The following is a 9,844-nucleotide window of genomic DNA, read 5'->3' on the forward strand; positions in this document are numbered from 1 at the left end:
TGTGAAAACTTGGAACTCTAACATCAGCATAAAATGAGACATCTCAGGAGCAGGAGGGGGTGGATCTTACTACCATCAAAGAAGAGCCAGAAATGGATAGCATCCTTTGGACCCCAAGATTCTTGTACGCTGAGCCTCCTTGAACCAGGGACAGAAAGTTGTGACACTGGAGGAGTGGCAGAAGAGAAGCAGCAGAACTAAGATAGACTGGTGGGTGGCAAGTAAAGCTGAATGACTTTGGGAAGAAGGCTTGCATGCAGAGTTGGTTGCCTCCAGACACATAAGTGGGGGAGGTAGGTTTGCTGGAACTACAGCTGAGGATTATGGTGAAAATTGTGTACTGTGGGCATTTATCCAAAGCTTAAAAGAGCTTTGTAACATTTCCAGGGCAGAGCAGAGGCCAATAGCCAGAGAAAGGCCTGCCTATGGACACAGAGAGGAGAGGCTGTCCTGGATGAATTGTGCCCTAAACATTTCTGATTCTGAATCATAACCAGTTCATTTCCCTATTAAACCCCTAACTGTGAGTTTGATGTCTGAGTTCTGTGTGGTCATTGCAATGAACCCAACTAAGAAGGAGAAAGCGTTGCAGGAGAGATGGTTTGGAGTTCATGTTTTCTGCAGATGGTTAGAAAGGGGCTGTGACATTTGGGCATGATAGTATTAGGGGAATGCTTGGAGATTTAGAAGTGAACAGATGGGAAGCTTGGCTTTGACATGCGTCTGTTTTTGTTAGGCATTGTTGTACCTTCTCAGGGTCTTCCCTGCCATTTATAAGTCATCACTCTCATTCTTATTTATAATATTTGTATCTTGAATACCTTTGTGTTTCTCTCTACTTATACAAATTTTATTCCTCTGTATTTTACCAAAGCTTAACAACAACAACAATATTTATACCAAAAGATGGGTCATGAAAAGTTATCAAGTTTTACGGCTGGAAGAAGACAAAGTCATTTAGTTCAAAAGCTTAAAGAGGATGCCCAAGGTCATTTGGCTAGAAAGTAATGCTACAAAGTCTTGAAGTTAGGTTCTGATTTCAGTAGTTTTTCCATTAGATAATGCTGCCTCTAGTCCACAGGGTTTTGTCTTCCTCTTAGTCCAGAAGAGTGCCCTCCTTACAATACAGTCTTTAAATGTGTATTTGCTGACTTATTTACTTGACTTTTGTGCTTTTATTTGTTGTTGCTCTTATGTGCCATCAAGTTTATTCCAATTCACAGTGACCCTATAGGACAGAATAGAACTGCCCCATAGAGTTCCCAAAGTTATAAATGTTTGTTTGTTTTAATAATATTTTATTGTGTTTTTCATGAAATTTACATGTCAATAGGTTCCCATTCAACAATTTCTACACAAGTTGTCCGTGACATTGGCTATATTCTTTACAATTCATCAACATTTTCATTATTTCCATTTTGGTCGTCCCATTTCTATTCATCCAGTTTCCGTGCCCCCTTGCATTCTCATATTTGTTTTGACATAATTGTTGATCATTTGGTCTCATATAAGTGATCATTTATTTTTTGAAATGCCAATTTGGGTGAAAATTCATAGAGCAAATTGGTTTTCCATTCAACCATTCATATACATTTTTTGGTGATATTGATTACAATCCACTTCCTCCTTGTGCTTTCATTCATCCTTCTTTCCTATCCCTCCTGCCTGTTGAGCTTGATCCCTGGGTAAGTGCTGCCCTTTGATCTTATAGCATTGGCTATTCTAGGGAGTGCATACCTCTCTGGTTGTATTGTTCATCTTATGTTACTGCTGAGTACTATTGAGTCTGTTCAGACTCATAACAACCCTGTATAGGGTTTCAGAGAAGAAGCTAGTGGGTTTGCACTGGCAGTGTGCAGTTAGCAGTCCAGGGCTTATCTTACAGCATCACACCAGGCTTGTCTACTATTTGGCTGAAAGTTGTACCACAGGAATTATTAAGGTTAAAGAACTACTAAAGGCAGGCAGGCGTCTCAGTGGTTCCATCAGTTTCTTTCAGACTAGTAAGTTTGACGCTTTTATGATTTTAAGTTTTGCTCTACATTTTTCTTCTATTCTATCCAGGATCTCCTACAGTAATCTCTTTCTGAGAGGTCAGGGCCATCTAATCCTTCTGGTCTCAGTGTCCATCTAGAAGGGCACCGTATAGCTCTTCTAGTCTCAGGGTCATAGAGGCTAGCGTTCACATGGTTCATTAATTCTTTGGACTAATTATTTCCATGGATATTTGATTTTTTTACTCTTCTTTGTTCCGAATGGAGCTAGAACAATACATGGCTGCTCAAACGCTTTTAAGACCCCAGTGGCTACTCACCATACATTGTTGGGATACATCGTTGCTGTTGTTAAATGTTGTTGAGTCGGTTCTGACTCACAGCGACCCTGTAGAAGGTTCCAAAGAGTAGCCGTGGGTTTGAACTGCCGACCTTGTGGTTCGCAGTTCAGTGCTGATCCTGCAGTGCACACCAGTAGGCCTAAGTAGATTATAGAACATTATCACTTTTGTGGACTACGTTATGCCAATTGACCTTAATGTCCTCCAAGACCATGGTCCTGGGTGCCCAGACTCACAGACTCATTCCCTCAAGGGGCTTGGTTATGTCTAAGTGAATATGCCTACCCTCTAGTTAATGAGCTATCCCCTTTTCCTTTTCCATACCTGGTAATCTTTTAAAAAATTTGGTTTCTGTGAGTATGTCTATTCTTGACTTTTTAAAAGAGTGGTATGATACAGTACTTGCCCTTTTGTAATTGACTAATTTCACTCTGAATAATGTCTTCTAGGTTCATTCATATTATGAGGTGTTTCTCAGATTTGTTGTTGTTCTGTAATATTGCATAGTATTCTGCTGTGTGTATATACTATAGTTTGTTTATCTATTTATCCCTTAGGTTGTTTCTCTTTTTTGTTATTGTAAATAATGCTGTAATGAGCATGGGTATGCATCTATCTGTTCACATCATTGCTCTTATTTCTCTAGAATATATACCTAGTAATGGGATTGCTGCATTATATGATATTTATATTTCCAGCCTTTAAAGAAAGTGTCATACCATTTTCCACAGTGGTTGCACCATTTTACATTCTCACCAGCAGTGCATAAGGGGTCCAGTCTCTCCATGCTCTCATCAGCATTTTTTGTTTTCTGTTTTTGAACTTTATTATTAATGCTGGGGTGAGATGATAATCTCATTGCTGTTTTGATTTGCATGATTTTAATGGTTAATGGTTGTGTACATTTCTTCCTCTGTTTCTGTTTGTTGGTTGCCTAAATGTTTTCTTCGATGAGGTGACTTTTTAAGTTCTTTGCTCATTAATTGGTTGGAGTGTTTGATATTTTGTTGCTGTTGCTGAGGTGTGGAAATTTTAAATAAATTTTAGAGATAATTCATTTGTTTGGCATGTAATTGCCCATTTTTTTTTTTTTTCTTGTCTGTAGGTTTGTTTACTCTTTTAGTGAAGTCTTTTGATGCCCAAGGCTGTAATTATCTACAGACTCTAATTGTCACATCTTTCTCACATGGTTAGCAGCTGAGTACTTCAGCACTGTTTCATTAGGGTTCTTTCTGGCTCTTGTTTCTCTTTGTAGACTGCAAGCTCATTGAAAGCAGAAACAGTACTTCTTTTAGTTCCTATTTCTTCCTGTTGTTGTTGTTAAGTGCCATTGAGTTAGCTCCGACTCATAGCGACCTACGCACAGCAAAATGGAACAGTGGCCATCCTCACAATTGTTGTTATGTTTGAACATTTGCTACTGCCAGAGTGGAAATAGGGAACTCATGGAGGAACTGGAGAAAGTGCTGACACATTACAAAGATTGCAGCCAACATCACAGAATACTTGGGGTATGAATTATTGAACGGAAAATGATTTACTATGTAAAATTTCACCAAAAGCATGATCAAATGCTCCAGAAAAAAACAAAAACCTTCCAGAAATAAAACGCAGATCAGAGACATGGAACAGATACAAGAAGATATCAACGTTGATTTTCTACTCAGTGAAAAATGGCCTTGAAAGTTTTGAAACAAAATTTTCAATTTGGAATTTTATATTAAGATAAATTAGCATTCATACTATGAGACAAAAGGGAGACTCATTAAAAAATATGTGAAGCCTTAAAAAATGTCTAATTTCTAGGTATTTTCTTGGAAAGCTATTAAACTTTGTACTTCAGCAGAAGAAGGATTCTGTCAAGAAAGTGAAAGACAAAGGATTTAGGAACAAAGGACTCCAACACTAGGGAGTGGCAAACAGAATCCTCTGATGTGCACCAGGCTTAGAGAGAAACCCATTCAAATTAGGTTAGAAATATTGAGAACTGTAAAAATGAACTAACTCTCCAAGTAAAAAAAAAAGAGAATTGATACTTTATCTTATGTGTCTGAGTATTTGGAAAAATTACTTCTTGGTATATCTCTTGATGGATTTGGAAAAAGTTTAGTTTGTTTATGAATAAAAAAATAAATAAATTAGCAAAACTTGAGGCGATTCTTAACCACAGGAAAAACAAAAACCGTATGAATAAAAAAATAAAAACAACTATAGATATAGTATACTATTTGGCTAAGCAGTAGATTACTTAAGTATTCTTTATAGTGCTATTCTTCTACAGCTATAGTGCAAAACTGTTATATTATTGTATTGGGAGGTTGAAGATAGGAAAAGAAAAAAATGGGTTTATGAGAGAACTAAATGTTCAAATAACGTAATAGAAATCCTATAGATAATATCGTGAAATAGCACTGTAATTGTAGTATTTAGACATATAGAGGTTAATAACATAAGAAACATAATTAAAAGATGAAACAGATTTAAGACTTGAAAATAGCTCCCTCTGAAGAGATGTATGGGGGTTAGAATGGATTGGGGAAGGCATATTATATTTTACATAAGTCTTCAGGACTACTTTATTTATGTCTACTATATAGCATTCATAATATATATTTTTAAGGTGTATCTCTGTGTTATTATTGTTAGTTGCCCTTGAATCTGTTCTGACTCCTAGGGACCCTCTGCACAATAGGAGGAAACACTGCCCAGTCATGCACCAGCCTCACAATTGTTACTTTTGAGCCCGTGGCTGTTGCTGCTGTGATCTTTGATATATTCTGTTCAGCTCTTTTACTTCCTCATTTCTTCAATTCAATTGAGCTTTTCTATGTTCATGAGTGGAGTCCTGGTGTGGCACTGCAGGGTAATGCACCAGAATGCACGGTCAGTTTGAACCGCAAGGTCGGCTATTCAAATTTACCAGAAACTCTATACAGGGTCGCTATGAGTTGGAAATGGCCCAACAACCCTTCACAACAATAGCAACATGTTCATGAGTGAACTTCAGAGTCTCTTCTGATATTCACTTTGGTCTTTTCTTTCTTTCCTTTCTGGTTAATGACCTTTTTCTTTCTTCCTGTATGATGTTCTATTTTCCTCCAAGGAATCAAATGCAGTTTATTTTAAAACTAGGTAGGACAGACTGCATAGAAGAACGTTTCAGCCTAAACTTTCCTAATAGACATCTTCTCTCCAGGCTCCATGTTGCTATTATATTAGTCATGTGCATGATCTTCCTAGTATTCAAAGGATGTACAAACTGTCAACTGATTGAAGAGTCAAGTTTGAAAATAATCTTTCCATTCTTTGTGCTTTCTAAGAACATTCTAACAATTTGCAAGACCCATTTATTTTGTGTCCATAATTGTTCAATTAAGCTTTTTCATCTAAACCTAAGGGCAAGAAATATCCTTATTTATACTTATTCAAAAACAGAATTCATCCATTTCCCCTGTTTCCCACGAGGGAACAAACCAGATCAGCTGAACAGATATAGCACACAGCATGTTTCCTATTTTGGCTTCTTTGCATTAATGACCAGAGAAAATCCTTTGTTGCTTTTATCTTGGTCTCTACATAATGGCACCAGTATTCTTTTCTTCCTCTGAATCTTGATCTGGTGTCCAACATTGACCTTTTACATTAAAAAAAATGAGTGTTTTAAAGCTCTGCAGTTTGCTTCCTTCAAACATTACTGAGGAGTTTCTGTTTCCTGGAGCACACAGTCCGAATGCGGCATACACGCACCCAGGTCCTCCTCCAAGCTCACACACACACCACCCACTGGCTTGTCCTCGTAATATTGTGGCATGACAACAAACCCACCTGCTCCAGCTTCTACCAGCTTCAGTTGGCCACCACTGCTACTATGAAGGGTGCAGAAGACACCAGTGATGGACAGGCCTGTATGATGTTCTTGATGTCATCCTACAACTCTTCTGGTGATTTATCATTAATATATAATGTATGAAGTCTGTTCTTGAGATGGTTGCTAAATTCAGGTGGTATATATTCAAAGTCATGTTTTTCTCTGTTGACTTATTTTAATTTTCTTCCAAGTTAAGGCTGAACTTGTATATGAGCAACTGATAGTCCCTAGTCTGCCCCTCGCCTTGTTTTGCTGCTGATATTGAGCTTTTCCACAGTTTCTTCCCATAGATATAGGCAATTTTATTCCTGTGTATCCCATCTGGTGACTTCCATATGTGTAGCATCACCTATTATGTTGCTTATAAAAAGTATTTGCAATTAATACATCATTGGTTTTACAAAATTCTTATCATGTGATCTGCAACATCCTTTCTATCCCTAAGACCATATTTTCCCACTATTGATACTTCCTTTTTGTTTTCAACCTTTGCATTCCAATCACCAGTAACTATGAATGCATTTGGATTGTATGTGTGATCAATTTCATACTGAAGAAGTTGGTAGACTGCCTATTGGACTGTGTCTCAGAGAACCTCCTCACCATTCACTTTGGAATATCCAACTGGGTTCCATAGGTTGGAGAAAGCCTGACAAAACAGAGATTCTTTCAGTGTTCAGATACCATCAGTTAAACTGGGTCAAGGCCTCCTTTTAATACCCAATTTACTCTAATAATGGGCTTTTACTAACCAAAGCTCTGGTAGCATAGTGGTTACGAATTGGGCTGTGAACTGCAAGGTCAGCAGTTTGAAACTACCAACTGTTCCATGAGAGAAAGATAAGGCTTTCTGCTCCCACAACAATTTACAGCCTCGGAAACCCTGTACAGGGTCGCTATGAGTCGGAACCAGCTCCATAGCACACAACCAACCAACCAACCAACCAACCAACCAACCAAATCAACATCAGTTAGCTAGTATCTGAAACACACAGTCCTGATGTGGAACTGTAAGATCAGCACTAGACTGCTAACTGAAAGGTCAGGGTTGTTTAAACCTACAAGTCACTTCTCAAAAACCCTAATGAAAGTTATGAATCAGAACCAAATCTATGGCACTTAACAACAACAGCTACATCAATTCACTCCAATAGCAGTCATTCTGAGATTTATTCAGCGTGCAGAATTTTGCATAACCCAGACAATCTGATTCTCTTTTCTTTCACCTCTGTTGAGGAGCAATCTGCGAAAGAAATTGGTGGCTAATAATGTACATGCATGTTGTTGTTAGGTGATATTGAGTCCATTCCAACTCAAAGCAACTCAATGCACAACAGAAAACCACTGTTAGGGCCTGCTCCATCCTCACAGTTGTTGTTGTGTTTGAGCCCATTGCTGCAGCCACTGTGTCACTCCATCATGTTGAGGATCTTTCTCTTTTTTGCTCACTACCTACTTGATCAAGTATGTCCTTTTCCAGGGACTGGCCCCTTCTGATAACATAGCCAGAGGATGAGAGACAAAGTGTGGCCATCCTAGCTTCTAAGGGTGGTTGTACTTCTTCCAAGACAGATTAGTTCCTCTGGCAGTACATGGTAATTTTAATAATCTTCACCAACACCATAATTCAAATACATCAGTTCTTTTTTTTTATTTTTATTTTTTGTCTTTCTTATTCATTGTCCAGCTTTCACATGCATGTAAAGCAATTGAAAATACCATGACTTGGGTCAAGTGCACCTTGGCCCCCTAAGTGACATTTTTTACTATTTAAAACTTTAGAGAGATCTTTTACCATGGATTTGCCCAATACAAAATGATATTTTGACTGCTGCTTCCATGAGTGCTGATTATGAATAAAAGTAAAATGAAGTACTTGACAACTTCAATCTTTTTCTTTGTTTATCATAATGTTGTCTATTGGTCCAGCAGGAAGGATTTTTGGTTTCTTTACATTGAGGTGCAATCCATACTGAAGGCAGTTTTCTTGGATCTTCATCAGTGCTTCAAGTCCTCTTCATATCAGCGAGCAAGATTGTGTCATTTGTATATTGCAGGCTGTTAATGAACCTTCCACCAACTCTGTGTATAGTTGGTGCTTATGTTGTTGAAAAAAGATATTTGCAATGAAGTTCTTGTTGCAAAATTCTATCATGTAATCTCCAGCATCATTTCTATCACCAAAGGCATATTTTTAAAATATGTTTTATTGTGAATTATGTGATAGTTTACATGGGAGAACATTAGTTTTACATTCTTTCTATCGTATATCGCTTCACTGCCATGGTTACAATCCCCTCCATGCATCATCAACCAACCAAAGGGTATACCTTGCAAGCCTGCCCCCTGGTCAACACACAGCCTCTCTCCCTCTTGGGGTCCCAAGTCCCCATCTGCTCTATCTCTCCACATCATCGTCTTTGCTAAGGCATGTTTTTGAACTATTGATCCCTCATCTATGTTTGTAAATTTCACATTCCTATAAGTGGTCCCGGTGTGATACTATGGATTAGTGCACTGGACTGCAAGGTCAATTTGAACTGAAAGGTCAGCAGTTCGACCTCACAAGCCACTCATCAGGAACCCTATACAGGTCTGCTATGAGTTGGAACTGACTCGATGGCACTTAACAACAAAATAGGTGGTCCTGGTGGACTCTTATTGGAAGAAATCCTGGTATAGGGCTGTAGGATAAGCACTTGACTGCAAGGTCAATTTGAATTGCAAGATTGGAGGTTCAAACTGATCAGCTGTTCCTGAGAAACCCTATACAGGGTCACTATGAGTTGGAAGTGACTCAACGACACTTAACAACAACAAATAGGTGGTCTAGTTCTGAGAAATTAGCTGCTGAAAACCTATTGATAGAAGTGGGACATTGTCTGATATAATGCCAGAAGATGAGCCTCTCAGGCTGGAAAGAAGTCAAAGTAAAACAGAAAAAGATGCCTCGTCAAAGGAGAGTGGCTCTCCCTGACATGGATGCAGCAAAGCTTTCAGGACCTTCATTTACTGATGGAACACAACTCAAAATGAGTAGAAACAGTTACAAATACTCATTAATGCATGATATAGGAATGTAGGAAAATTGGAAGTTGTTAAAAATGAAATGCATAGGGTACCTCGCGAGACTTCGCGAAGGCCCCTCTCTTTTTCATCTTGACAGCCGACATGCCATCCAGACTGTGCAAGACCGGGAAGCTTAGAGGCTATGTGAGCCACAGCCATGGCCCATGGCTGCATCTGCAAACTCCAGAAGCCCCCTGGAGGCCGGGGTAATGCTGGCAGCTTGCATCATCATAGGATCAACTTCGACAAATATCATCCAGGTTACTTTGGGTAGGTGGGTATGAGACTTTATCACTTGAAGAGGAACCAGAGTTTCTGCCCAACTGTCAACCTTGATAAATTGTGCACCTTGGTCAGTGAGCAGACAATGGTAAACGCTGCCAAAAATAAGACTGAGCCTGCTCCCAGCATCGTTGTGCTGTGATTGGATTACTACAAAGTTCTGGGGAAGGGAAAGCTCCCAAAACAACCTGTCATCGTGAAGGCCAAATTCGTCAGCAGCAGAGTTGAGGAGAAGATTAAGGGTGTTGAGGGGGCCTGTGTCCTGGTGGCTTGAAGCAACATGGAAGTTA

General features: G+C 38.9%; 1 pseudogene; it reads right to left on the reverse strand.

Annotated features, from left to right (window-relative positions):
* Positions 1-5,773: 5,773 nt before the first annotated feature.
* On the reverse strand, positions 5,774-6,146 carry LOC102830725 (annotated as a pseudogene).
* Positions 6,147-9,844: the final 3,698 nt, after the last annotated feature.

This window comes from Chrysochloris asiatica, unplaced genomic scaffold, assembly GCF_000296735.1.
Source record: "Chrysochloris asiatica unplaced genomic scaffold, ChrAsi1.0 scaffold00069, whole genome shotgun sequence".
Classification (NCBI taxonomy): Eukaryota; Metazoa; Chordata; class Mammalia; order Afrosoricida; family Chrysochloridae; genus Chrysochloris; species Chrysochloris asiatica.